Here is a 5,468-nt window from a genome sequence, read left to right as displayed (position 1 = left end):
TCTGAGTTTGTGAGTTGGTGAGCATGAGTTGGTGAGACGAGTTCTCAGACATGACTGATTACTGTTCCTCGATTTTCTCACTTTACAGCTTTTCATCCGATGAACCTTTCAACCTTTTAAGCTCTTGCATGTTAGTCATTTTATTTAACCTTGGGCTACCCCCGTCGTCATTTGCAATTCATTAGAGATTTTTTAATTCAAAATTAAAATTCTCAAATATCTAAAATTTGAATGACAATGATTTTAATAAAAAGTGAAAATCTCTATATATTAATAATAGAACCGAATGAACAGTGATCAAAGGGCATGAGAGGAATTTCACAACATCAGAACACGTGTCGTCTTTTTCCCCTGTCACCATACAGAGAAAAAGACCAGAGAATTAGTATGAACTGAAAATATGAGAGAGAAAGATAAGAGGGTGAGTGAAGCAGCGGCGAGCCATCTACGGAAACGGACATGACGGTGGTACCGAGGTTTTCGGTCATCGCAGCGGTGGTCAACAATCGCACCAGGTGGTGGCTAGGGTTTCAGTTTTCGTTTCCGTTTCAGGCATTATCAGCAGCAGAAACCAATGGTCAATGCGGTTAGGGTATCACCACAGTGATGAAGATGGCTTAAAGAAGCTCCGGCGAGATACCTAGGGTTCCGGCCATATTCCGGCGAATTCCCCGCAGAAGGAGATGAAGATGGCTTCAAGAAGCTCCGGCGAGATACCTAGGGTTCCGGCCATATTCCGGCGAATTCCCCGCAGAAGGATTAAAGCTTGCATGTTCCATTTTCATGTAGATTGGTGACCGATTCGTCTGAAATCATTCCGAGACATGTTTTTATGGCTTCCAGGTAGTCCTTTTATCGTTGCACTGTAGTTATTTTTCCATGTGCAACCTATAAATTTTCACCTTACTTTGTGTTTTTAGCAGTTAGAATGTAGAATCAATTGGTTGTGTAAATGGTTCACCAAGATTTGTAAACTGTTTGTTTCTGGTGCTTATTTCATTTCTCATTAAGATCTCATTAAGATCTCCTACCGTAGGGGCTTTTTGGACTGAGGACCTGACTCGAACCTGCCACCTCCGGGTTAGAAAGGAGGCTGGTGGCCACTGGGACACCCCCATTCGATAACGATTTTCTATAGTTGAAATGTTTATGTGGAAAGTAGGTGCGAATTGAGTACTTTGGGATGGGATTGTATAACTTGGTTTGTTAAAATGTTCATATATGTAGAAATTTGGCATCGAATGGGTACTTTGGAGTGGGATTGTATAACATGGTTTGTATAGCTTGTAGGTAAACTAATCAATCACTTATGTACTAATGTGCATTTTATCAGCATGCAAAATTTACTTTGTTTTTTTCACTTTGGCCACCTCAGGAAGCTTCTATCCTTTTACTTGATGAATAAGAGAGACAACAAAGAGAAAGGCAGTCCTTAATGAGAGACTCAGGCGCGTGCAGACTATCTAGCCATAAAAAAATGTCAATGACGAAGCTTTCCATGGTGCTATCGGTTGGAGTGTACAGGAAGTGGTGGTGGTGCAGACGCAGCTCTGATGATTGTGGTGTTGAAACAAGGTCGAAACAAAACGAAAGGGGACAATGACGACATAGTGACAGTTTAGAAACCATAGCCGTGAACTTAGCCGGCTAGGGTTTTTATCAAAAATCCAGTGACCCCTTCGAGCTGCGTGTCTCATTTCGAAGCTAGGATCTACGAGGTACTTGTAAATCCAATTACCTATCTCGCACCACCTCTATACAACTTTAAGGTACGTGTAATTTGAAGAATGTTACACAATCGTTATAAATTATCAGTCCTTCCACACTTGCGTTTTTTCGTATGATGAGGAGAAGCTTCATTGATGTTTTCATTCCCCTTTTGCAAAGCGTGAGTAGAAAAGATTGAAATAATTATTTCTGCTTTCATTAGTTGGATGCTTAATTTGGGTTTTTCTTCATAAATATTGCTTTTATTTTTGTTCGTTTGTTTTGATTTCATATATACAGGTTATTACTATTAATGAAAAAAGAATATTTGGCATCCTTTTGGGTTTAACATTGAATTGTGACAAATGAGAACATGGGCTGCCCTGCCTCTCAATATTCTTGACCCCTTCCACAAGGTCAAAATTAGTTTTTGTAAGATTTTACAAAATGGTTACTCATTATTTTTAGTACAAACCATAAACATTATGTATTTATTCTAAGTCTTACTGAAGCATATTGGTTAATCAACAAAACTAGAAAGATTTGATTAGTTGTATACTCCAATCGAAATCGTTTAATTGTCTTAAATTCAGGTAAAGATTGTCAAATCTGAGAGATTAGGAGGCTGGATTATGAAACTGGTGACTCGACTTCTGACTCGCCAGGCATTTTCATGTCTGATTCACTAACTCAACTCGGAATTGCTTCCACATTACAAATGGGAGTAGAAACATAAGACATAGAAAAGCGATGGTCTTTAGTAGATAAACATATTTATGGTCTCAAAACTGAAAAAAAAAAGGTCGGGAGTAAGCTTTGTAAGTTAAAACTTCTGGGAATGTTGTAATGTTGCTGTAATCATCTTCTCCAAGCCGTTGTTGAAGCCTTTGCTGTCTCAAGTAAACTTTGTTTTTAATGGTTCTTTAATTTTTGTTTTTCAACTCAAATTTCAAGCAAAATAATCGCATCTTTATTGATGCTTCTTTATTTTATTTTTTTTGCCTAAATTGCAATTATATAGATTTGTGTAACTGCTGTCAACTTTTAAATCCAACTACATTTGTTTTAAAACAACCTGTTTTGACCCGTACTCAATTTTGTCAATACCCATTTCGACTTGAACCAAACTGACCCCCTTTCAAACGAACTGTCTTAACCCGAAGCCGTTCTGACCCGAACGCACCCTGACCCATTAGCCCACCCGACCCAACCTGCCGTTTTGACCCGTACCCCTTTTTCTCAATACCCGTTTTAACTCGAACGAAACTGACCTCTTCTAACCTTACCTCACTCTGACCCATTAGCCCGCCTTGCAGCTTGTATCTTCTAATATGTTATTTGATTTTTAATAGGTTATAATCAAGGTTCCATTTTGTTGGTCACAGGTTCACATTCTGTTGGTGGTGAGTCATATTGCAACTTAACGTGAATTTTGTACCAAATAACGTTTATAGAACGACTCGGTTTGGCGCCGCAACGCGCGCACGGTTTCACACTAGTTTGATTAAATAACATGACAAAAATTGAGAATTTGGTTTACTATTCACAAATCCGCAATCGGACATCCGTGAACGTCTGTGGGCATGTCACTTTGAAGAGATGGGTGACGAGCGCCGTGGTTCCCCTTCGCAAAATCCATCTCCGCATACTGCCGGCAGAAGGAGGGAGTTTTGTGAGCGGGTAAGAATTTGGAGAGGGGTTTGGGAGCCCTGGATTGCCATGTCATGAGAAGTAAGTAGCTTTTAATAAGTAATTATATCAAGATTGACACCTCTAAGTAAAAATCTTTAGTTACAACTAATCTTCTAAAGGGGAAGTTTCAAGCATTTAGAAAAAAAAAAAAAAAAAAAGCAAGTACCTCACAAAAAAAATGTTCAAGAGTGTACTTTTTAGATTAAATTGTTGCACCCAAAAAATGTAAATTTACATATACCATGTAATTACTAATATTTTGCAAGTCATTTTTTTTTTTTTGCTTTGTGAAATTTTGTCAATAAAATTTGGAGAATAAAAGGAAAAGATCTGTACTTAGATTCACTTTAGCCCTTGCAAAGCTCGAGAATCTTGAACAGGTGAAGAACCTTTTTTTTTTTTTTTTTGAACGGATAACAGAAAACTTTATTAAAACTAGCAAGGCGCTAGGCACAAAAATTACAATCATGATAAAACGTTACACCAAATTAATCATAAAGCAACCCTCTAGCTTAATGAAAACTAAATAAAGATCGAGAATCTATCCCAGTCGTCCCATGACATGTCCACCGCTTTCGACCTATTCTTTATCTAAAGGAATCCAAGAGATTTTACCTCCTTGAGCACTTTGAATACATTCGGCCGCTTGTTCTCAAAGATGACTCCATTACGCATATTCCATATGCACCAGATGACAACCATGACTATAGCATGTAGAGCTTTTTTTCCTTTTTTCGTCCCTGGGTTGTGGCCTTGTAATTCCAGCAAGTCACTGATCTCGAAGGCCCATATCGGTGCTAGCCTACACCAGATAGCAACATGCTCCCATATCGTTTGCGCAAAGTGACACGCTACAAAGATATGGTCACAAGACTCAACATATTCGTTACAGAAAATGCAATTCAAATCTTGAACGCTCACCCTTCTTGAATTCAGGGCTTTCCTCATTGGCAGCCTCTCGATAACCACCCGCCAAGCCACAATACTAACCTTTCTCCGGATCCAAATGTTCCAGAAAAACGAGCGGATGGGTTTAGTTTTGTTGAACCGACTTAGAATACATTTAATGCTCGAAAGAGAGAAAATACCAGATCTATCTAATGTCCAAATACACCTGTCCCTAGCAGATGCGAACGAGACAGCCCCCAGAAGGCACGTGAGGGCATGAAACTCCTGTTGTTCGCTGCTGCCCAAGTTGGGCCTGGCCCAATCCCACCGAAAAACCTGATCTGGGCTGATCCGGTTAAAATGATCCGCCACACTGCAGAGCTTTCTATTATCAAGAGCAAATTGTAGGAATCCGCTCGTGTAAAATAAATAAAAATTTATTAACTTGAATTACAATACACAAATCAGAATTACAACTGAAAATAAAATTACTATTACAACTGACAAAGAAAACAAGAACAGAAATCCGAACAGAATAACTGTTCTTTGGCTGAGGATCGTGTTAGACACGGGTCCCTTAAAACAAATTTCGTGTCTCCCAGGAGAACACGTTTGTTTCCAGGATACAACAGCCTCAAGCAGTTGCACTGCCGGTCTTGACTCCAACCCGAACGAGTACCTTGCGCTTTGAGAGAAGTTGATGTTTCTATCGAGAGAAGATTGTAAGCTTGTGAATTCGTGTTTTCTGCAATAGGGTAGCACCCTATTTATAGTTGCAGGTCTTAGAAGAAACTGAAAAATGAATTAAATGGAGAATTAAATTGCATTAGACGTCATTAATGCATTTTAATTCGTCACTTAATTCTTAGTCAAACGCATTAACTTTGTCAGTTTCGAATGCTGAATGTAACTGCACTGGTATTAACTGCATCAGGAAGCTTCCGCGCGCGCAGGACGCACCGCCGCGCGCGCAGGTCTACAACCTCATGCGCGGTGCGGCCATTTGGCTCACTGCCATGCGCGGTGCGGCCGCATGGCTCACTGCCATGCGCGGTGCGGCCACTTGGCTCAAGTCCATGCGCGCGTGCGCCACGTCACCTGTGAGCCTATACGAGCGCGTCACACAGTCGCGTCCTATTGGCTCACTCGGGTGCGCCGCGTACGACACAACAGGACCCACG

At 40.2% G+C, this 5,468-nt stretch overlaps 1 long non-coding RNA gene across 2 annotated transcripts; it reads left to right on the top strand.

Annotated features, from left to right (window-relative positions):
- The first annotated feature begins 309 nt into the window (after positions 1-309).
- On the top strand, positions 310-3,557 carry LOC110935700. 2 transcript variants are annotated; one of them, XR_004892038.1, is made up of 3 exons: positions 310-843; positions 1,376-2,123; positions 2,301-3,557. It is a non-coding gene; the product is annotated as an uncharacterized LOC110935700 (long non-coding RNA). The 2 variants fall into 2 exon arrangements; XR_002589328.2 differs by having other exon boundaries at positions 314-843; positions 1,376-3,557.
- Positions 3,558-5,468: the final 1,911 nt, after the last annotated feature.

This window comes from Helianthus annuus, chromosome 4, assembly GCF_002127325.2.
Source record: "Helianthus annuus cultivar XRQ/B chromosome 4, HanXRQr2.0-SUNRISE, whole genome shotgun sequence".
In the NCBI taxonomy this organism is placed as follows: domain Eukaryota; kingdom Viridiplantae; phylum Streptophyta; class Magnoliopsida; order Asterales; family Asteraceae; genus Helianthus; species Helianthus annuus.
The sequence above is the reverse complement of the archived record's forward strand: the minus strand, read 5'-3'. Positions and strand labels throughout refer to the sequence as shown.